This window comes from Myxine glutinosa, chromosome 10, assembly GCF_964187855.1.
Source record: "Myxine glutinosa chromosome 10, kmMyxGlut1.1, whole genome shotgun sequence".
NCBI lineage: Eukaryota > Metazoa > Chordata > Myxini > Myxiniformes > Myxinidae > Myxine > Myxine glutinosa.
The window spans coordinates 26780079-26804339 of NC_136270.1; the positions used below are offsets into that span (position 1 = coordinate 26780079).

The window sequence follows — 24261 nt, forward strand, 5'->3', positions numbered from 1 at the left end:
GCCGACCGCCACTTTCGCCACGCGCATCACCGGCCGTGCCCGGGTTTTTGGCGGCGCGTCGACCAGGCGTTTCTCTCCGGTGGGCTGCCAGGGACGACTGTGCAACCCACAAGTCCGCAGCTGTGGGAGGGTTATTGAGGAGACTCGCGGATTGAACCGCCACCGGGTACGTACCCGAAATCATCTTTGGCCAGTTTCCCATTCTACCGCTATCGTGCTGGGGATTGGACCACGTGACCTGCGGGTTGGCTCGATCGTCTCCGCTTCCATGGATTGGAACCGGACATTGAATCCACACGCTGGAGCGAATCGACGTCACCTTGGAGGAGGACAGAGACATTGGGGAAAGGGCCGTGAGTTTGGGGGTTAAGGGACTCAATAAGGTGGTACCACCTGTAGAGATGAATTATATGGTGTTTGAAGTGTGATAAAATATTGTGGGTTTGAAGGGTCATAATACATTGTGGTTTGTTCGTATCCCTTGGTGTGGACTCGTTGGTTGATTGGCTGGTTTTCACACAAGGACAACACCTCTTTCTGCTGGGGTCTCGATAGGGGAGGACCCCGTAACAGAAATTGGGGGCTCGTCCAATTGATATTCGTGGACTCGCAATTGGGTCTGCGTCCGGGAGCTGAGAAATTCCTAAATTTAGTCCGGGAAAGAATTCCCAAGTTTGGAACTTTTTCCAAATTCCCAAAATTTTCCCAAAAACAAACAACAACAAAAAAAAAAAAAGAGGAAAAACTTTTGTTTTGTTTGTTGGGAAATTTTGGGGTGAAGGTTAACAGGTGCTCACGGATAGTCACCATGGTGTTTGATGCCGAAAAGTTTGCGGCGTCCCCTAGTGAGGCACAGTTCCAAGCGTTAAAAAAAATCAGAACTCTTGATATTGGCCAGACATTTTAACTTGGAGGTCCGAGTTAATATGGGGAAAGCAGAGATGCAGACATTGGTGATAGAAGCTCTGGTGGGACAGGGCACATGGACAGAGGTAGCCTTGGATTGGTTACCCGAGGAACAAGAAAATGTGGAGCTCCGGAAACTGGAGATGCAACTGCCGAGCCAGGAAAGGTTAAAAGCAGAGGAAAGGAAGACAGAGAAGGAAAGAGTAAAACAGGACCGAGAACTTGAGGAAAAAAGAATAGAACAGGACCGAGACCTCGAGGAAAGAAGAGCAGGGGAAAGAGCGGAGGAAAGAAGAGCCGAAAGGGAGTTAAAGGAACGTGACATGGAGCTTCAGCAGGAAATAAAAATCAAGCAGCTGGAGTTAATAAGAGAACGGGGAGAGGTACCATCCATGCCAGCTGGTTCGACACCTAGTCAGAACACCTGGGATGTTGGCAGACATGTGAGGCTGGTCCCACCCTTCAATGAGAAGGAGGTAGCCAAGTTTTTTCCCCACTTTGAGAAAGTGGCTCGACAGTTAAAGTGGCCTGAGGAGTACTGGTCCATACTAGTACAAAGTGTTCTGGTGGGTAAAGCTCAAGAGATTTATTCGGCTTTACCGATTGACCAATGTGCAGAGTATGAGGCATTAAAAAAACACCTTCTCAAAGCTTATGAATTGGTCCCGGAAGCTTACCGGCAAAAATTCCGGAATTCCAGGAGGAGGGAGAGTGAGACCCATGTGGAATTTGCCAGAGTGAAGGAAACCATGTTTGATAGGTGGTGTGATTCAAAAGATGTCGGGAAAGACTTCGAACTATTGCGACAATTGATCCTAGTGGAGGAATTCCAACAGTGTGTCCACGAGGACATTAAAGTTCACCTGGAGGAAAGGAAGGTACCAAAGCTGTATGAGGCCGCCACCATGGCAGATGACTATGCATTAACAAACAGGATGGGGTTCCGCAACCCGAACTTCTCGCCCAGGCCTAGTCAGGGGAGCTATGGTACATCAGGGGCGGAGAACGAGAATCCTTGGGGGCGGCCTCGAGAGGATTATGGGGACCACTCTGATACCACCACTTTTCGAAATCAGAAGACTATGGGCCCAAGACAGCCTTATCTTCCGGGGGGCTCGAGACAGACCATGAGGTTCCCCTCAGGGCCTACTTGCGCCTTTTGCCGGAAACCTGGACACTTGATGTCCAGTTGTTATCTCATGAAAAGGGAAAACCCAGAGCGGAGTCCGGCTAGTACAACTCCGAATGCGATGGCAAACGTAAGAAATCGCCCACAGAAGAGTTACCAACCATTTATTTATGAGGGGTTTGTCTCCCTAGAGGGAGACTTGACTAACCCAAGACCTGTTAGGGTATTGAGGGACACCGGAGCCCATCAATCCTTAATGCTTGAAGGCATTTTGCCATTGTCAAAGAGAACAGCAACTGGTGATAGTGTTCGGTTACAAGGGATCGGTGGCTGTGTTAATGCCCCACTTCATGTCATCCATTTGGAATCCGATTTGGTGTCAGGACCGGTCACCGTCGGTTTACAAGCCACGCTTCCTGTAGAGGGAGTATCTGTGGTTATCGGGATTGATTTGGCCGGGGGTCAAGTTTATGGTAACCCGAGGGTTGGTAAAGAGCCCAGCAGGGAAAATAACACCACCCCAGCTCGGGATGGCGACGAAAGTACCAAGTTATTTGTAGGGGGACTGAACTTCAAAACAGAGGAGGAAGTTCTGACCTCTGTCTTCAACAGATATGGGCCGCTTGTGGAAGTGCGGTTGGTAAAAGACAGGGAAACGCAACAGTCAAGAGGGTTCGGTTTTGTCACGATTGCAAGCACAAAGGACGCCAGAGAGGCAGAGAAGAATTGGAATGGTAAGGAGTTGGAGGGTCGGACCATAACAGTAGGGAAGGCATTTCGTAGGCGTCGGGAGGTCTACAGAAGCGGACAACGTGGCGGTAGTTTTGGTGGTGGCAGCAGCCGATATTACTATGGAGGCTCCCAGAGTTACGGCATCTCCCGAAAGAATGATTGTCGGATTGCAGCGGAGCACGTTTCACTTTAGATACGGCGGAGCCGCCGAGCCCAGACTCCTACACGGACTAACCGTGAATGCCACGTTCGTACAGGCGTCCAGGTAGTGAACTTTCCTGCATGGACTAACCGTGAACTCCACGTTCCTGAAGGCGTCCATGTAATGAACTTTCCTCCCCGGACTAACCGTGAACTCCACATTCCTAAAGGCGTCCATGTAGTGAATACTCAGCTTGGCCTCCCGGAAAAAGTGCTATCGAGTTGTTTAACTTTGGGGCTTTGGTCACCACCCCACCTTAACCTTCATTCAAGAGGAACTAGAAGTTGTTGATGCTTGGTCCAGAGGGAATTAGCTTTGGGAAAGTTCTGGGGGTTGTGTAAAATTTTGGTTGCTCTATTTTTGGGGAAGGTTGAATATTGTTGCCCCAGGGATTGCTGATTTGGTTTGTGAATTTACTTTTGCCTGTTCAAAGAGGGCATACAAAGAAAGTTTTCGCGGTGTTCCAACTTTCTTTTTTGAGGGGGGGAAGTGTTACGTATTCGGCCTGAATGATGATTGTTATGATTACTGTTGTGGGTAGAAGAATTAAAAGCCCTCCTGGGGAAATGTGGCCGGAAGTCAGGATCAAGACCGGAAGCGGTGGAGCGGAGAAAAGGGGTGGAGCGAAGAGAAAACGGGGAGACGTGTTGTGATTGCCACTCCCGACCGAGCAGTAAGACTTGTTCTGATTGCCGCTCCCGACCGAGCAGTAAGACGTGTTCTGATTGCCGCTCCCGAACGAGCAGTGAAAAGCATTTTGATTGCAGCTCCAGCCCGAGCAGTGAAACGTGTTCTGATTGCGGCTCCCGACGGAGCAGTGAAACGTGGTCGGATTGCAGCTCCCGACCGAGCAGTGAGAGAAAGCCGACCGCCACTTTCGCCACGCGCATCACCGGCCGTGCCTGGGTTTTTGGCGGCGCGTCGACCAGGCGTTTCTCTCCGGCAGGCTGCCAGGGACGACTGTGCAACCCACAAGTCCGCGGCTGTGGGAGGGTTATTGAGGAGACTCGCGGATTGAACCGCCACCGGGTACGTACCCGAAATCATCTTTGGCCGGTTTCCCATTCTACCACTATCGTGCTGGGGATTGGACCACGTGACCTGCGGGTTGGCTCGATCATCTCCACTTCCACGGATTGGAACCGGACATTGATTCCACGCGCTGGAGCGAATCGACGTCACCTTGGAGGAGGACAGAGACATTGGGGAAAGGGCCGTGAGTTTGGGGGTTAAGGGACTCAATAAGGTGGTACCACCTGTAGAGATGAATTATATGGTGTTTGAAGTGTGATAAAATATTGTGGGTTTGAAGGGTCATAATACATTGTGGTTTGTTCGTATCCCTTGGTGTGGACTCGTTGGTTGATTGGCTGGTTTTCACACAAGGACAACACCTCTTTCTGCCGGGGACTCGATAGGGGAGGACCCCGTAACACAGGTAATGCAGAACGAGGTGCGTACGGAGAGCGAAGTGAGAAAGCTCGTCCCTACCGTACGCCCCCCACATGTGACCGACACTACCCCCCCCTGGCCCCTCCCCGTATTTACAAAACCTACACATTTACAAATTCGTCACTACTGTCTCGTCTTCCCTATATCTCCCCTATACCAAATTCGTCATCACAATCCCATTGTCTAAATTTGCCATCACCAATTCATCATCAATCCTCATAAGGAGGGAGAGATGGAACACAAAGCACAATGTCACACCCACGTCATGATGCGTCTCACATTCCAAACATTTGCACAGAAAAATAACAAAACATGGCATGGTGTGGAGTTACGTCATCGCCTCAGGGGAGTGGATGCAGATGGTGCGAGGAGATTTCAATCCTAACTATCCTCTTAAATGACATTAACACACTTTACACTACCCGGGGTCTTTCCCTGCCAATCCATTGGCCGTCTTACACTCTATGCAGTTTTAAGAACCAATTACCATTGACCAAACTGTGGTGCTTCATCAATTTGGGGTCTCACTCCCCCGATTCAACTCCCTGTGCCCTTGCACAATTTCAGGACTGGGTCGTGTGGCTCTCCCAGCAGGTCTACCCACCTGCACACCTCCACCACTGCAGTTGCCTCCGAGCTTACCTGCTCCTTACCTAACCTATCTACCTGGGGAAGGCCCTCTGGCGCTCTCCCCACTCGGTGCCCTCTGGCACTGGGCTACCCGGGTCCGTCCTCCGGATCCTCGGGCCCCATCCACAACAACTCTACTGGCTCCCAGAGCCCACCTGCGGCCTCACCTGGCCAACATCCTGACAGTGGCGGAGTGCCCATTTAACTACACATACTAACAGGCCACACGCCCAGCCATTTCCACGACACCAATGTACCCATCCAAACACCATTCTTCCACACGCACCACAGATGCCAATATCCATCCACAATTTACCTACTCCCTCTACCTAACGCTTAAACTACCCTCCCCGGGTATTCGTGATGGGGTCCATCCTTCCCATACACACCTTCGCACCATCCACTCCACTCCACAGTTTCCACCATACTCACTCCACACCATCCATTCCATACTCCATATATTCCATACTCCATGTATTCCACACAACCATTCTCCATACACCTGTATTCGCACACCTGTGCCATCACTCCCGGTGCTTCCTGCACCCTCCTTCCTCCAGGACCATTTGCTCAACACAACACTCAATCACTATTACTCACTCATACACTGTTCCATACACTTGTTCACTTGCACACCTGTGCAATTACACCTGGTGCCACCTGCACCCTCCTTCCTCCCAGGCTTCTTCATTCATTCAATACACTCACCCACACTTTTCACAATACACTTCTGACACTCACACGGCATCATCTGATCTACCTGGTGCCCTGCTAAAACTCGCGCTTCCCCGTCGCCCCTTATATTATTGCGCTCCCTCGTCATTATAATCCAACTACCCTCTCTATGTCCCCACTACCTGTCCAATGTCGCTACTTAAAGCTACAGTTACCTATGGTCATTTTCTCTAGATCCCTATCATTTTATCCTAACCCTCCCGGGCGAGCTTACACTGCCATAAACCCCATAAAACTAGCGCTCATGTGCCCCCGTGTGAGGGACAGTGGATTTGCCATCCCACCACATCGGGCATCTTCCACTATAAATTTTGCTCATCAAATTGCAGCCAATCCTATTCACTATTCTAAATTTCGGATCAAAACACTATCATCATTACAGTCCGCTATATCTGAGCCTCGGTGCATCGTTACCTCATTAAAACTCAGCTTCGCAAAGCCGAGCAATGAATTCGGGTGGTTTGGTCGCCTGCAGGTTGAATCCGTCCGGCATTCGGCTCAAGGGAGGCGGTTTGGTCGGGCCGAGATTCCACGCACCATCTCGGCGCGGGTCCTTGCGGCCTCCGGCCCGATGGCTCAATCTCGCCCGGTCGGAACCCCGTCCCCGCCAGGGGGCACCGTTCCGCTTCCTCCAACCTGGCCCTGAACCCGACCGGTCGCCTTGCCCGGCAAAGCCCGGACTCGACCGTGCGGGGCGCGGCCAGGCCCGAATCGGCAACGACACTTCCAAGAGAAGCGACGCAGCACCGACCCGCGCCGGGCCTCGCATCCAACAAAGCACATCGCGCCCCGAGTGCTCGCCTCGGCTATCCATCACCCTAACTGCTAACCCGGTTAACGTCGATGCTTCACTCGCATACGCGACACGTTTCACACTCACAAAACCCGGCGTTCCAACGTCGCCCGTACATCCCACACACTCCATCCATTTCACCACCGCACTCCCTGTTACACACCACACCTCTCACGCACCCTCTTGCGCACACTCGCCGTTCGCACACTTCGTTCCACACCTCTCCTCCGTTACGTCCTCCGTAACACTCACCATGGGCGTGCACTCTTGCATCCACCCACTAACGCGTTCCGATGTGCCCTCCCGCACACGCGCCACCACTAACTCAGGTGTACACTCTCGCACACGTTCGACCATTCCAGGTGTGCATTCTCGCACTCGCTCCACCACCAACTCACTCTCCGTGTCACACTCCGTACACTCTGTTTCACACAGACCCTCCGACGTGCATTCGCTCTCGCACTCGGTATCACCCCCATACTTTATAACACGCTCATTCCCCGATGCACACTTTTTTTCCACAAGCGCGCCATTTCCACTCACAGGGGACCCTTCACCAACGCCCGGATGCTTTCTCGATCCCAAACGCACGGAAATTCATTCTGCGCCAAACATCCTCCTGCTGAAAAACCTCCCCGCACAACATACAGCACGACTCACCTTGGGGATTCTTCTCCTTCGCTCCAACACCTGCAAATCTTTATTGGGGTTATTAAGCACAGCATCGTGATGTGAGCACGGACTTTGTACAGTTTCCATTCCTTCCTCCAACTGCTGGGCTACCTCCGTCGTCTTTTCAATTTCAATTATACTCACTACTGCTTTTTCTTTATTCACCACGACGACCGCTCGCTTTATTAAAATTCCCTCTTCTACCTCAGCGGTCGCCGGCTGCCCCATACCCCGGGTCGCGATTTCTACCCCGGTCCAGTTACCTGTGCTTTTCTCCACTCTGCCCAACCAGTGCTCCTCGACCCGCTTTACCTCGTCGTGCACCCTCGGGACCCCTCGCCCAACCTGCGGTCTCTGTCCCTCTCCGCTTCCCTTCCTTCATATGCGGCCTGCCCCCTCGCCAACCCCTCATTAATTTATTTGGCTTGGCCAATTATGCTCTCCAGTTTGTCCCCTAATCTGCTTCCGACTCCCTCCAATTTGCTTCCGAGTCCCTCCAATTTGCTTCCTATGTTATTGGTGTTGGCCCTTACTTCTTCCCTCATTGGCATTGCATCCATCTTTTCCACCTCCTTACTCAATCCCCCGAATTTGGTTTTCCAATCATTTCCCATTGGCTCTCTATTGGCCCTTGATTTGTCCCCCTCTATTCTGTTACAAAACCCTTCAACTATTTTGGCCATAAAGGCCCTCATTTCAGCCAAACAGGCTTGCATTTCGGCAGCCGTTGGTGGTACAAAGGGTGCGGCTGCTGCTACGGTCACGGGCGCGGCGACATTTGGTGCCGCTGCAACCACGTGCGCGAGGGCGCCATTTTGTGTACCTGATACCCCCACAACCCAATGTGTATTGCGCTCCTCCATTACTCCCAAATCCTCCCCGGGGTCCTGGGTTGATTCTAACCCCTCTTCTAACTCTACCCCCACCGGCATCCGATCGCCTTGACCATCCATGGCACGATTTTAAATTTAGGATATTATATAAAATTGTGGGCCACTCGTAATTTCAGCGCGCTAAGCGTGCTTCAGGTCCGAATCCCACTCCTGGCACCAAATGTTACGGATCTCTCCGTCGGCCTCTTTTCCCCTTATCGAGGGGGGATTAATCCCCTCGTCTATGACTGACCGACGTGGTCCTGAAGTTGCACAAGCTCCCTCCGGAGAGGCAGGTGCGCAACCTCGTTCGCGACCGCGGATAGATGTTAATTGCCGAGCGGTTTAGCAAACGCGGCACGAACTATTAACAAGAACTAGACCCGATTCCTATTCGTTGGCCAAATCGTGCCACAGGTGTCCAATGGGGAAATCACTAAAGCGACCGGACGAGCATGAAGAAGAAGAACAAAGGTAGGAAATACAAATATAATTTATTACTAATATGTACACAATCAAAGGAACCAAGGAGAAGGAAAGATAATAAAATAATTTACAGAAAGTATGGAAGAACCAGAAGACACAGTGCAGTTATTAACTTACCTAAACAGTCTTACCTAACCCCAGGACAAGACAAAAGACAGACTACGGTCAGACTCACACGAATGGATGGATGAGGCCAGGCACGGATGACTGGAAGGGGAGGAAGGTTCGGCTGGACACGGGAGGACGGCCGGGCCGGGAGTGAGCAGCCGCCGCCCTTCCTCAATCGTGTTCGCCCGGCGGCGGCGCTTCGCAAAAGCTCAAAGCTGCCGTGGTCACCACTGCGGTTGTCTCAAAGCTTCGATGGTCCCAAAGCTGCGGTGGTTTAAAAGCTCAGGCGTGCTTCCTCAGGTGCGTCGCGTGCTCTCCAAGGACTCATCCTTTGGGGGCGTCGCGGGACGGGTTATATAGACCACACCCTCGAACCTTCGTGAACCTCCCCGATCGTTCTCTCTCCGCCCCTTTCAAGCCAAACCCCTCGTCCTTGGTTGGTTAATCGGGGTTGGCTCACTCCTCCTTCCGATGACGAGGGCGGAGACACGCCTTTCTTCTCCAAGCTGACCACATGGGCAATGTAGGGTGAATGCAGTTGGCAATGCAGGCTTTGCAGAAAACCGCCCAATACAGTTGGCAATGGAGGCTGTTCAGTTGGAAGGGGAACTATCTTATTTAATTCGATGCAATGAAGTGTCAACTAGTGGGAACAGAGCCTTAAACTACATAGAATAAGGAGATAACTATTTAGAAGGATATATGATTCGCTACGTGCATGTATATGGATTAACTAGGGGGACGACCTCTGACCTTTACACCGGAGGGTGATATTTACAACAATTCTCATGACAACAATAAAAAAACACAGGATTCTCAAATCCGCAACAATATTTTCAGAAGTGGAGCCACCCAGAAAAAGTCAGCCGTGGTGGCTGTTTTTTAAAATGCATTTTCAACTTTAGGAATTGTTCCTCGTATTGCAATTAAATTAACTTAGAGGTGTCCATTTATCATAATATCATCCATCCCAGATTGATAGCATGTTGCATGTATGATGTAACCTGGAAACTGGATTGGTCCACTAATAGGCAGCATAAGTGCAGAGTCAGCAAAGTGAAATATGTTCACCATTGTTGTCACAATTTTATGCCTCCGACGACGAATTCTGTTTTCCGGTTGTCCGTCCGGCTGTCTGTCCGTCTGTCCGTCTGTCCATGATAGGTTTTTGTTACCTCGATAACTTGAGAATGGCTGAAGGGATCCAAGTCAAACTTAGTGCAAATATGTACAATGAGGTAAAGATGAACTGATTAGGTTTTGGGGTCATGGTGTCAAGGGTCAGAGGTCATGTTAGGTAAACATCCTGTTACCGTGATAACTTGTGAACCAGTGATGCGATTTTGACCAAACTTGATAGAAGTATATATTATGGTGCAAAGATGAAATGATTAGATTTCGGAATCAAAGGTCAGAGGTAATGTCAGGTAAAAATTTGATACTTGAGAACAGCTGAAGAGATTTAAATCAAACTTGGTACAAGTATGTATAATAATGTAATAATGTGGGTGGAGGCATATCGGTTGACGTCACGATGGCATATGAGGAAGTTACTCCATTTTTTCTTGCTCTGTCCACGGGCCTAGCAGAAAACACCGACAAGGACATGGAGGTACTGGAACAATTCACCATACTACTATATGACCGTACAAGCAGTTTGCTGAACATAGACGTAGCTCGGCAAAAGTTGTTCACGAAAAAAGGACGAGCCAAGGATGCAATTCCCCAAACCAAATCAGCCTTGGTGAAACATATAAAGAGGGCTGAGTACTAGTGGCCCAAAGATGTGGTAATCCGAAGGGGCAAGGTCTGGCGAGTATGGTGGATGAGGAAGACACTCAAAATGCAGATCTTGTTGCAGCTGTAGCGCGGGCAGTATGGGGCCGAGCATTGTCATGCTGCACAAAACACCGGTAGTGAGTAGTCCATGACGTTTTGATCTGATTGCTGGTTTCAGATGATTTTAGGAGGTCGCAGTATGATGCACTGGTGACTGTGGGCCCCCTGGGCATGTAATGCTCTACAAGTGGGCCTCTGCTATCCCAGAAGGGCGTCAGCAACACTTTCCCAGCGGACGGCTAAGTGCAGAATTTTTTGGGTTTGGTGAAGTTGAATGGCGCCCCTCTTTGCTTGCCCTCTTCGTTTCAGGCTGAAAGTAGTGGACCCAGCTTTCATCCCCAGTCACTACACACTGTAAAAAAGCATCGCCTTCTGTTTCCTAACGTTGCAGAAATTCTTCACATGCGTCCACTCACCGTTTTTTCAGTTCTGGTGTGAGTTGTCTGGGCACCCACCTTGCAGACACTTTGCTGAACCCCAGCACGTTGTGAATGATATGGTGTGCTAAACCATGGCTAATGTTCAATTGGGAGACCACTTCATCCAGCGTAATGCGACGGTTTTTCCTTAGTAAGCACTCAACTTCTGCAACCATTTCTGTTGTGCCGGCTGTGTGAAGCTGGCCCGAGCAAGCAGAATCTGCCGCACTGGACACTCCACTTTTAAACTTCCTATCCCAGTCGTACACCTGCTGCAGCGATAAACATGCGTCACCATATTGCATCTTCATTCTGCGATGGATTTCACTGGGATTCACACCCTCACTTCCCAATAAACGGATGCAGAACGTTGCTCCTCCCTGGTGCATGCTTCGAAGGGAGCCCCTATCTTGGAACTGCTCTACTGATGTCATACACTCAATGTTGCCAGATATAAAACAGGCAAACCATGACTCTTACCCATAGATATAACATATGTCGGTCTACAATTATTACATACATTACATTCTCGAATTTATAATCGCCATTTTAAGGTTACTTATTGACTGGCGCTCGTACTTCCCGTCCTTTTTGGTGAGCTTCTAGTTCAGGCATTTGTGCCAAAAGCTGGTGCGTTAGCCTCGTTGAGTTGACAAGTGGTGATTCTACTCCCAGTTGTTCATGTCGCTGTTTGTACAGTTTGACCAAATCCACAAGTTTGAATCAGGTGTGCTTATCTAACCGAATGGAGAGGATTAGATAGCATTTGGGACATGAAGTAATTGCTAAATATCGAGTACAAGTTAATTATCTGACACTGAACCCAATGCTGGGTTACACAGCAGTGATGTTACCAGGGTGCCCTGGTAGTGCATTAACATTCACTCTTTTTCATCATTGACCTCTTGCCACAACTCCTGGTTTGTTGACTTTATTAAACTTTTAAACATTGCCAAATGAAAACCATATAATTCTGATGACTGTATACTAATGATTTGCATAAAGAAAATACTTTTCATTTCTGTAAGTATAAACTGTAAATTTCTGATCAGTGATGACACATACTTTCATCAAAACAACCAGAAATCATGGAAAAGTGTTTTATAGGATTAGAATTTGCAAAATCAGTGTCTACATACGTAAAAACATGTACATCCACACTCAGATATTTAAAATAGGATAACAGTATCAATTTCAATGAGGAAAACAATAATTAATTGGATCATTGGTGGTCATCTTGAAAAAATAGTGGCCATATTGGATTTTCAAAAGGGTTTCGAGTGATCTATACACGGCAGACGCAATATATCATGACAACTGCAGGAAGACTTTCATGTCTCCATGTTCTGTCTCTGCAGCATCCCGATCGATGACCGCTGAGGATCTCGATACATCCAGAATTATTTGCGCTGATCTATGAAAACACGCGATTCTATTTTCTGCTTCTTCTGTGCAAGTCCCAAGGTCCTGCACCAACTGTATGGTGTTGCTCAATATAGGATCTGCATCACATGCTTATTGAGATATAAACTTCAAAGAGTAAGCAGCACAATGGGAGTATAGAGCTAGGGGAAATAATTGTTTGGTAGCCATTGTACTTTCCATGCATGTTTGCAGCTCTGGCGTATGTTTGCCCATATAGTAAGTTGATGTTAAAGCCAAGCCGAGGTTTGTTCAGCGCTGTAGCTACAGCTTCATATCAGCATCATTTTCAATCTGTAGGTTGCACAGTTTGCCAAACCTTGTCCAAGCAAAAACCTTATAGATTTGACAATTATTCTCATCAGGTACATTGTATTTTTGTTTTGCTGGTTCTTATGTGCAGAGACATGTTCGTCTGATACGTTTAACTGCCCCCTATTTTGTCGATCCAATTTAAATACTGCATGTTTGTGGCAAGCTGATTCTTGATGTATCGTGAATTTCTCAATTGCTTTCTTCCAGTTGCTAAAACCAGTAGTTGCAGGAGTCTTTCAGCATCAGCTGTGGCACACTGAAAACACACAATTCCTTTTATTTGTGATGAATAATGGAGCCAAGGAAACCACTCGTACCAATGTTGTTGAAAATGCAGGGTTCTGAATTTTTCTGTCCAAGGTGGTATGCTTTGTGCAGGCTCGTGGTTAGAATGGTTGCATCCATCAATAAGTTAAACAGCTGTAAGTGGTGCAACTATTCCCGGAGACGTGGTGGTACTTTTGGCAATTTCCATGCAAGAAGTTTCAGGCCGAGGTGTCACACACGTACAAACGTCAGTTTCTCCCTCAATGGTACAGGACTGAAGCAGTGGCTCCCTTATCTACTCGTGGCTGAAAAGTAATAAAATAAAATAAATCAAACAATTCAACATTGCACACATATTGAAAAAAAATTTCCCCTCTATACTGAACAACAACAAAAAAAAACACACAGGAGTGCATTTCTAGGGGTACTGGTGCTGGCCTATTTAATAATCAACTTTCAATCAATAATAATCAATTTTAGCTCTTTCACGAGCCTCGATTCAGTATACTAAAAAAATTTAAAAATCCAGCTGCTGTGTATTGTCGTGTGTCTTTCCTGTAGTGAAGACCTCAGGGTGACAGATGGCCAAATGAGCTTTAACTCCAAGGCGTATAACCAACTATGGCGGTACCTTTTGCATGCGCGGAGGGGTGGGGGTGGGGGTAGCAAGTGCTTACCGGCACGGCCGGATGCGATCCGCGAACCCCCAAACAAATAAACCTACAAGACAAGGAATTAAAAATGTAACAAACTAGAACGGGCACTCGGTAGAGCGCATACCTTCGCCGCAGCTACTGTTCTGTACTTGGCATGGGAGTGTAGGGAACAGAACAACAAAAATACGATTTTGACCTTTTCGTGACCTTGACCTTGACCTTTGACCCGATTGCTCCCAAAATCTAATCAAATGTGTCCCGTATAATAACCAATCATCCCACCAAATTTCATGCAATTCGGTTGAATACTTTTTGAGTTATGCGAATAACATACACACACACACACAGACATACAAATAAATACACAGCGATCAAAACATAACCTTCCGCTTTTGCGAAGGTAATAATGGGTTTAATGAAAATAATGGCAGGATAACAAAAATGAATGTACAGTGAACCAATTCCTAATTGAGGCTCCTCCACCAGGACTCGTTTACAACACCAGGAAAAGTTAAATGAAAATAAATAATGTTCCTGCCTGCCGGCACTTAACTTTGGTCTGGATGGCACGAATCGCCACACGGCACATTGAGCCGTGAAGCGGGAGCAAAACTCCTTCCTCCTCCGCTCGTTCTACGCTCCACAAAGCGCCGCTGTTTCTCAAGCGCACACAGCACAAAGCACAGCCGTCACAAAGCCAGCACTGAGAGAGGGAGAGAACGAGACGGACTCTTCCTCTTTACAATTGCACGCAAGCCAGGAATATGACTAGTTAGGCAGCTTAGCAATTTTTGGGGGAACGACTTTACAAAAGGACCATTTTTATTTTAGTGGTTCATTGGACCATATCCAATAGAATTAGGACCGGAGGCAAGACATATACAGTGTTTGACTTTTGCGCAAATACGACTCGCACAGCATAATATCGAGCAATGCATTTATGCAAATAAATCATCAGCTATTGGAGTTAGTCTAAAATCGTAAATACATAAATTGCTGGACAAATTACCTTGAACAACATGTTGTCTGTTCTAAAGCTATATTGTCATTACATCCTTGTAGTTGCGTACATGTTAAATATATGAAAGGTGCGCGAGTCACAAGTATAACACATTTGTATAAACACTCGGTATTATATTACTAATTATTATTACATGGAAGCGTAAGATTTATTATGCAGGCATGCAGAAGTTTTACAAATAACACTGCATGTAATGAAATAAAAGTTAGCCTCCTTGTTGAAAATATATACATAATTGGTTTTTGTCCTTGGTTTTTGTCCAATAAAAAGGTGAAGAACACTGTATATTTCTTGCCTCCGGTCCTAAATCTATTGGATATGGTCTAATGGACCACCAAAATTAAAATGGCGCTTTTGTCAAGCCGTTCCCCATTTTCGATAAATATGCTGCTAAGCTGCCTGACTAGACCGCCCAGGACAGAAAGAGAATATGCGACTGCTCGCGACGAAACCCAACACAGAGAGAGGGAAATGCGTCCGCCTGCGACCAAAGCCAGGACCGAGATAGGGAAATGCGTATGCGAATGCGACCGCTGTGTGAATAACAGAGAGCAGGAATTGTGACTGCTGTGCGAAGAGCCCGGGCCAAGAGAGAGAACACAAATGCGACTGTTCGTGATCAAGCCCAGCCCAGAACAAGAGAGAGAAAATGGCGGGACGTGTCCCTTTTTGCTCCGACGCTAGAATGTTCTCTCCGACGTCACCCGCACTCCAATCAACGAGCGCCATCGAATCGTCCCAACTAATCGCCTTTCAGGGTCTGGCCTCATGGCCAGACCTGGCACCCATCGAGAAGATTTGAGCTGGGTGGTGTAGTGGTGTCTGGTATCGTCGGCGATTATGTTATTTTACAATTACGTGCCGATCGCATGGCTGGCCGAGTGTGCTTTATAATAACGAAGGGAAAAATACAGAGGTGATTACTAGACTACGGATTTTTATGTGAAGAAAATAGGCCTTTTATGTTTTGAAAAGTGGAATTTTTTTTTTTATGTGAAAAAATCCCGAAATATTTTTTTCCCCCATTTTATTCATTTTTTATTATTACCAAGTTTTTCAGAAATCAGTCAAAAAAAGAACAAAAAATGGTTAGCTTTTTCCTGCACAACATTAAGCACTCTGGGCTAGTAAACAGGTAAAAAATGACGTTCAGGTACCTTTATTGCAACCGCATTGTTTGATAAGTAGAGGACTAGAAGAAATTGACAAGACCCTTTTAGGAACGGTTAAAGTAGGTGTTTGAAATCATTATCTTGGTAATGTTCTCCTTGGTGAGGCGGTGTCGGCGGTCGGTGAGGACGTTTCTGTAGACGGAGAAGGACCTTTCCACGTCGACGCTGACGATGGGGCAGTACCTCAAGAGGGGGATGTCGGCAAGCTTGACTCCAGCCGGCACACCAACCTCAGATCCGTGCTGATCTCCATCCAGGATCAAAGCCACTGTCCTCAGCACACCAATGTCGGGATTGCGCTGCAGCACCGCCTTGAACTTGGTGAGCAGGATCTCCTTACGGCAGCCTCAGATCTTTTCGAGCTCCTCCTTGGCCTGATCAAGGAGCTGGAAGGCCTTGGCCAGCTCCATGCCGGCCTCCTCCAGCTGCTTAAGGATCTTCGGGATGAACGACACGTGGGCATTTAAGAAGACCAAACTGAGCTTGATGTCCGCCTTTCCGAACAGGTCCTTGGCACTCCGGATTGCCATCGCGTCGTCATCGTTCAGCTGGTCCACCATGTCCTTGACGGCCTCGAAGTGCCCGGCGTAAAACACCGCGGCGTTGATCCACGTCCCCCACCGAGTCAGAATGGGCTCCGGGGGGAGAGAAACATTGGGCTGCTGCTCCTTCCAAAGGACAACACGCGACGGGGCTTTGACGAACACCTTCTTCGTCGTGGCAATCAGGTCGTTGACGTCCTTGAACATTTCTCGGACTGTCTCGCAGACACGGTGGAGCGCGTGGGCAACGCAAGTCACATGCAGCAAGTCCGGGAAGAGTTCCTTCAGGGCATGGCCGGCCTTGATCATATAGGCTGCGGCGTCGCTGACGAGGACCTTGAGGCACTCCGGCTTGAAATCAGGCCAAAGATAGCACAGCGTGTCATTGACTGCGCGCACGATCTCCCCGGAGTTGGTCTTCTCCGGAAACATGCACTGGACGAGGTGGGGACGAAAGTACCCCTCCTTGGACAAGCATCCCGCGATGATGTTGGCCACATATCGACCTGCCGAATCGGTCGTCTCGTCGACGGACAGCCAGATGGGCTGCTGTCCGAGGTCGGCACGGATCCCCGCCAAGGCCTCGTCGTAGCACTTGTCGAGGTAGTGCTTTCGAATCCAGCTTTCATTGGGGATCTGGAGAGTGATGTGCTTCTCCAGGAACGACCGGAGGGCAGGGTTTTCAAATTTCGACCATGGGATGCCAGCGGCCTGCATGGCCTGGCACAGCTCCTGAGCCACGACGTCGCACTTGTGCCTCTTTCCGCCACCAAAGTCCTCCGTGGTGGCTTGCGTGACCGTCCTCTTCTTCTTCAAGGCCAAGTTGCTCTTGTGGCGGTCTCCTCGGACATGTTGGGCCAGCTCAGACTTCTGTTTCGCCCAGAAAGTCTTTTCACAAGCTCAACAGAAAGCCGTGTCACTCGACACGTACTTGAAGGTGGCCCCATCGCCGCCAGCATTGAATTCCTTCAGCCACTTGACACGAAGAGCAGCACTCATCTTGAGAGGAGACTTGTTCACACTTTGTGTACACTCTCTCACTGTAGTACACCGCCTCACTGCTGTACACGCTGGGGACGCAACGCACGCAAGTGGACGCAACGTTTTGTTTTTGAGATCGATCGCAGTTAAAAATTTCGAAAAATTCCCTAATTTTTTTGAGCGTTGCCAGACATTTTCGACCAAAAAGGCCATTTTCTTTTATTTTTCCCGAAAAAGGGCGAAATATTTTTTTTCTCCGAAAATAGCAAAATAATTTTTTTGCGCGCAGAAAAGCTGTTTTATGTGAAAAAATATTTTTTATTTTTTCACATAAAAATCCGATGTGCAGTGATTACACACTGGGAATTTTATCCATATGCCCTAACTAATTAGCATAGCTCCACCCCCCACATGGAGACACATAACGCTTACCCGGACATCCGACCATGACTTGTATACAGGAAGGTGGCTACACGGCATACGGCACGCGCTAATCTATAGGATCCTATATGGACTAAGGTATTTCATTGCCTACTCTCATACATGTAAATGTATTCTACCTGACAAAACCAGAGCAATTCGACTGCATCGCCAATATGCCTCCGAGTAGTCCCTGCCCATGACAACAGGTAGATACCCTCATTGGCTGTCCTAAGAATAAACAAGTTTGATTTAAATCCCTTCAGCTGTTCTCAAGTATCAAATTTTTACCAGACATGACAGGTTTCACATCGATTGGTGAAGCAGTTTCGGAGAAGGGTTTTTACGGCGTAGCTCATAGGTCAAAGCCATCTAGAATAGTGTTTGTCTGTCCGTATGTATGTATGTATGTGTGTATGTCCCTCACAAACGTACACCAATCAGAGCTGATGATCTGGTCACATGGCAGGGGTGATGTGAGGTGATTACATCTGTGATGTCGTTACGTCGTATGTCGACTGACTCCACACACCGTCATTTTGATTTATATGCCATTCAGGCCGAACATGTTGTCGAACCTGTCATATATCACAATCGCCATGCTTTACCTTTACGTTTTCCATTCAATGTGAAACACAAACAAACCGATTGTTAAATTGACAATCATTGAAAGGTGTATTGAAAGCATAGGTGTTATGGGTGTTCCAATGACAGTACGTTTAGAACTTAGGCTTCATGTCTTCATGCCTCACATTCAGGCCACTTCGAACAAATTAGCCTAGGTTTCCTAATACAGTAGTATCGTTTTCGTAATAATAATGTTACGTTTGTGGGGGTAGATGAAGGAATCCCATAGTAAAGGTAGGACTGTATAATTATAGCGTGGACGTGTAGGAGAAATCTCGATGTACTTAAGTAGGGAGACTGTAGCTTAAGATTGTTCATGTTTCTTAATACAAGGGGTGAAGCAGTGATAATTAGTTAGGTATGAAGGTTGGTTTTCCCCAATATGTGATTTTCCCTCTGTAATTTTCCCTTTACGTTTTGCTGACAAAGCCAGCCATGAAAACCTCCATTAAACAACAATAATCGTCCACTGCAAGCCAGGCAGGTTCCAGGACACTAAGCCCCGCCTTAATGGACCTCATAAGCAGGCCCTGCCCAGTCGAGGCGGAGAAACAGTGGGCGGTCAAAAAAGGACATGAGACCACGCTCCAAAGTTCATGATTGGCTGAGAGGACCATGGAGTTTCGCCAATTTGATTTCCATTTTGCCACAATAATCGCCATTTTCGGCTGCTCGCCTCGGGAGGAAAAACTGTTTCGGCCATCCCTCATCAGGCGGTCTTAAACGCTGATGACAGGACAATAATAATAACGTTAATAATACATTAAATATAATCGTAACACTTCGATCCCTTTGTCATGACTGAAAAGTTGCTGGATTGAAGTGGTGTATGGTTGGTTCATTGTTGACTCAACATGTAGAATAAACCAGTGTCTCAATGCAATCTCTTCATGTCCATGGTGACATACAGCTTAGAGACTTACAGTATTTCAAAAAATTTAATACTTCCATTATTTGCTAATACTGCTATTCCCACCCAGGTCATACTATCCTCTTCAATTACAGTATCAAACAAGCCCAACTATGCCGCTGTTCGACTTTCGGTCTTGTTTATAAATATCGGCTTTCAAGCTAATATGGCTGCCACACCACATGACATGTGACATAGAAATGTACACTATGCATAATGCATATGCATGGGTAGGGGATCACGTTTGTAAAGTTTCGTGTTGATCGGATAAGATTAGTTTTTCTATCCAAGATGGCTGCCAAACCATGTGACCTACGTCATCATTTTCAAACTATATGCAGCAATAGTGTTAGATGACATTTGTAAAGTTTCGCGTCGATAGGGTAAGTGGTTTCTGAGATATAATTATTTAATATTTTCCTTCAATCCAATCTGGCTGCCAAACCATGTGACCTTATGATGTCATAAATTTAATATTTCAATACAAATGGGTCATATATCACATGCATGCAATTTCAGATTTTTAGGATAAGGTATTCGATTAAAACATTTATGGCTGGTATTCCACTTCACCAATGACGTCATCATTATCATACTTTTGTTCCCCATTGGGAGTACTTAACAATGTGCCCAGTTTCAAATTTTTCCATTTAGCAGTTTCTGAGAAATAATTTTTTTTGTGTGTGTGTTTAAACGAAGATGGTTGCCATACCACGTCACCTGTGATGTCACAATTATCATAAAAACATTCTGCATGGGTGTCACTCCTACCCTGAAAGTTTCGTCTCAATTGGACATGTGGTTGCTGAGAAAAACGAGGTTTAGATCGTACGGACGGACGGACGACCCGAAAACATAATGCCTCCGCCCACTTTCGGGAGGGCATTGTGTGAGGGAGGAAGAAGAAGAAGAGCCACCTTTAGAGGCCATTTTTCCCTGCAGAGCTGGGGTTGGCCTTTTCCGGGCACCGTGGTCCCCTTTTTGAAGCAATGTTTTATGGCCAGATGCTCTTCCTGCCGCCAACCCTGTTAGTGCCTCTTGCGACACACAGGGAATTACCAGTGAACTGGTACTCAACTGGAACTGTGTGAGGGAGGGAGGTATAAAAACGTTAAATAGAACAAAGAGAGAAACTTACTCGCTTCGACACTGATATCCATGTTGCTAATGTCATTCAGATAACACTGGTCTTCTGGGGTCCAACGAATTACCCAAACTAGCAACGGTACCCGCCCTAAGGGCGGGGCTTCAATTGGGAAGCCGAAATGAAAAGGCAAAATATCAGAAATTTAAGGCAGAATTTTTTTTTTGTAAACGATTTATATAAACATCCGTCAAATCATATCACACGTAAATCATCAAAATCAAAACAGTATCTTTAGAATTTCAATAAAAGCCACATCACTGTTCATATCGGTAAATATTATTACATCGTGTTTCAAATTGTGATATAAACTTTTCTTTAGGGAAAAGAATTGAATGATTTTGTACCTCTTCTTCAGCTTAGAACTTCAGGATAGACGACATTGCTGATAAAAGTTCCTTTTCTCTCTTTGAAGTTCTTGGCAAACATTTTTATATTGTCACTGCTGCCAATGCGACTCATGGCGACATAAAGCTGTCCATGGCTGAAGAAATCTGTCTTTTGGTAGATGCCTACCTTTTGTAATGTCTGACCTTGAACCTTGTTACTGGTCATTGCAAAGCAGAGTCGGACAGGGAATTGTTTTCGCTGCATCTGGAAGGGGAACAGGTTTTCAGATGGAATGATTGGAATCCTCGGTATGAAGATCTTGTTTCCAGCATGAGGCCCAATAGCTAGTGTCGCATCGATGAGATTCGGCATCAGGTGTCCACAATGTAACGACTCCCATTGCAGTGGCCATTTTTAGGGTCAATGTTTCGCAGCAGCATGATCGGAGCTCCCTTCTTGAGGCAGAAGAGCATACCGAGGATTCCAATCATTCCATCCAAAAACCTGTTCCCCTTCCAGATGCAGCGAAAACAATTCCCTGTCCGACTCTGCTTTGCAATGACCAGTACCTAACAAGGCTCAATCAAAGTCAGACATTAAAAAAGGTAGGCATCTACCTAAAGACAGATTTCTTCAGCCATGGACAGCTTTACGTCGCCATGAGTCGTGTTGGCAGCAGTGACAATATAAAAATGTTTGCCAAGAACTTCAAAGAGAGAAAAGAAACTTTTATCAGCAATGTCGCCTATCCTGAAGTTCTAAGCTGAAGAAGAGGTACAAAATCATTCAATTCTTTTCCCTAAAGAAAAGTTGATATCACGATTTGAAACACGATGTACCGGTAATAATAGCCGGCGAAGCCGGTGAACGACAGTCACACATTGCTGTTGAAACGGCGCTATCGTCTGATCTGTCGGCACTGATCTTACTGCAAGCTAACTTCTTCTGGTGGAGGAAGCCGCAGTGCCTGGAGGGAACCAGTCCTGAAAGCGACTGAAGTTAGAGGACTACACACATAATGTGAAAACATATATTAAGCCCAGTTAAAATTTCTTAAAATAGGCCCGAAGCTAGCACATCGTATCGTTACTTCCTTAAGCTTCTTGTGACATTTATTGTATGTAGGTATTGGGGAGGACTGTCTGCTCTTCTCTTTTACCAAGTCTTACCAGGTACGGTACCTACTACACCTGCCTACTACCAACTACCTAACCCACTGATGCCATCGTGATAGGTAAAATAGTGGCAAGAGGCTTTGGCTTCACCAGTTCATTGCGGCTTTGCAGTCGGGTACTAGTAGCCGGCGAAGCCGGTGTTGTCAATAAACGCGTACGTATTATGTCGAAAACCTGATTATGCTGTATCCCTTGGCTTGAGAATTCCGAAGCGCAATGGAGGCCGCCATCTTGCGGATGCGGAAGTATGCATAACAAATTGAAAAACGTTCAATAGGAGTTTCTTTCACCCGTCGTTGTTTGATTCACAATCTTATGCACCTCTAATTTATAATTAAAATACTTTAAGACCAACCTCGGCCCGCACGGGCCTGGTTATCTTCAACGAAAGGCGTCACCAAACACCGGAACCAATGAGATTCGAGCATTTGAAAAAATATTTCTAAAACCAAATCACGCAATGTAGGCCGCCATTGACCGGATGCGGAAGTTTGCATAAAACAATTGCGAAAAAGTTCAATAGGAGTTTGTTTCACCCGTCGTTGTTTGATTCACAATCTAATGCACCTCTAATGTGTAATTAAAATACGTTAAGACCAACCTCGTTATCTTCAACGAAAATCGTCACCAAACACCGGAACCAATGAGATTCGAGCATTTGAAAAATATATTTTTAAAGCTTATTACGCGTTTCGGACGCTGAAAACGGCTCCAAATATTCTAAAATAGACGAAGAATTATTTTTTAGAAATCTCGCGGCTGTAGGGGATAGTTTTTCACGGCCGGAAATATCCGAAGTTGAGACGGAATTCACCGAATTAATCAAGAAGTAAATTTTATCAATTTTGATCTCATCCAGAATGCAAATGGTACCTACTACACCTACTACACCGACGGTACCTACTACACCTACCTACTACCAACTACGTAACCTACTGATGCCATAGTGATGGGTAAAATAGCGGCAAGAGGCTTTGGCTTCGCCGGCTCATTGCGGCTTTGCAGTCGGGTACTAGTAGCCGGCGAAGCCGGTGTTGTGAATGAACGCGTAGGTATTATGTTGAAAAGCCAGATTTTGCTGGATCCCTTGAGAATTTCGAAGCTTTGACGCACCAAATCGCTCAATGGAGGCCGCCATCTTCCGGATGCGGAAGTATGCATAACAAATTGAAAAAGTTCAATAGGAGTTTGTTTCACCCATCTGTTTTTTGATTCACCATCTTATGCACCTCTAATTTGTAATTAAAATACTTTAAGACCAACCTCGGCCCGCACGGGCCTGGTTATCTTCAACGAAAATCGTCACCAAACACCGGAACCAATGAGATTCGAGCATTTGAAAAAATATTTCAAAAACCAAATCACTCCATGGGGGCCGCCATCTTCCGGATGCGGAAGTATGCATAAAAAAATTGCGAAAAAGTTCAATAGGAGTTTGTTTCACCCGTCTTTTTTTGATTCACAATCTTATGCACCTCTAATTAGTAATTAAAATACTTTAAGACCAACCTCATTCCCCGGGCCCGCACGGGCCCTGGTTATATTCAACGAAAATTTTCACCAATTACCGGAACCAATGAGATTCGAGCATTTGAAAAAATATTTCAAAAAAGCTTTTTACCGCGTTTCGGACGCTGAAAACAGCGTCAAATATTCTAAAATTGACGAAGAATTATTTTTTAGAAATCTCGCGGCCGTAGGGCATAGTTTTTCAAGGCCGGAAATATCCGAAGTTGAGACGGAAATCACCGAATTAATCAAGAAGGAAATTTTATAAATTTTAATCTCATCCAGAATGCAAATGGTGTCATTTTGAACTAGGTACGGTACCTACTACACCTACCTACTACCAACTACCTAACCTACTGATGCCATAGTGATGGGTAAAATAGTGGCAAGAGGCTTTGGCTTCGCCGGCTCATTGCGGCTTTGTAGTCGGGTACTAGTACTTACCGATATGAACAGTGATGTGGCTTTTATTGAAATTCTGAAGATACTGTTTTGATTTTGATGATTTACATGTGATATGATTTGACGGATGTTTATATGAATTGTTTAAAAGAAAAAATTTCTGCCTTCAATTTCTGATATTTTGCCTTTTCATTTCGGCTTCCTAATTGAAGCCCCGCCCTTAGGGCGGGTACCGTTGCTCGTTTGGGTAAATTCACTTAAATTTGGGTACATTTGGGTAATTCGTCTGACCGATAAACAAACAATCAAAGGGTTCTCACCGTGTATGTCGCCTATTTATTTCCTTTGTAGTCATTTTAAATGTGGTAACTTTGTGGCCATTTAATTGGGGAA

At 46.5% G+C, this 24261-nt stretch overlaps 1 long non-coding RNA gene across 3 annotated transcripts in view; it reads right to left on the minus strand.

Moving 5' to 3' along the window:
* Positions 1–11890: 11890 nt before the first annotated feature.
* Positions 11891–24261, minus strand: part of LOC144894017 (uncharacterized) — a 12560-nt gene continuing 189 nt past the window's right edge. The window contains exons 2-3 of one of the 3 annotated variants that reach the window (XR_013624694.1): positions 20080–20391; positions 11891–13284 (exon numbers count right to left, since the gene is read on the minus strand). This is a non-coding gene — a long non-coding RNA (uncharacterized LOC144894017). Of the gene's footprint in view, positions 13285–14136; positions 14339–18309; positions 18350–20079; positions 20392–24261 lie in introns of those variants that run through there. The other 2 variants (XR_013624695.1, XR_013624696.1) reach the window with 2 other exon arrangements.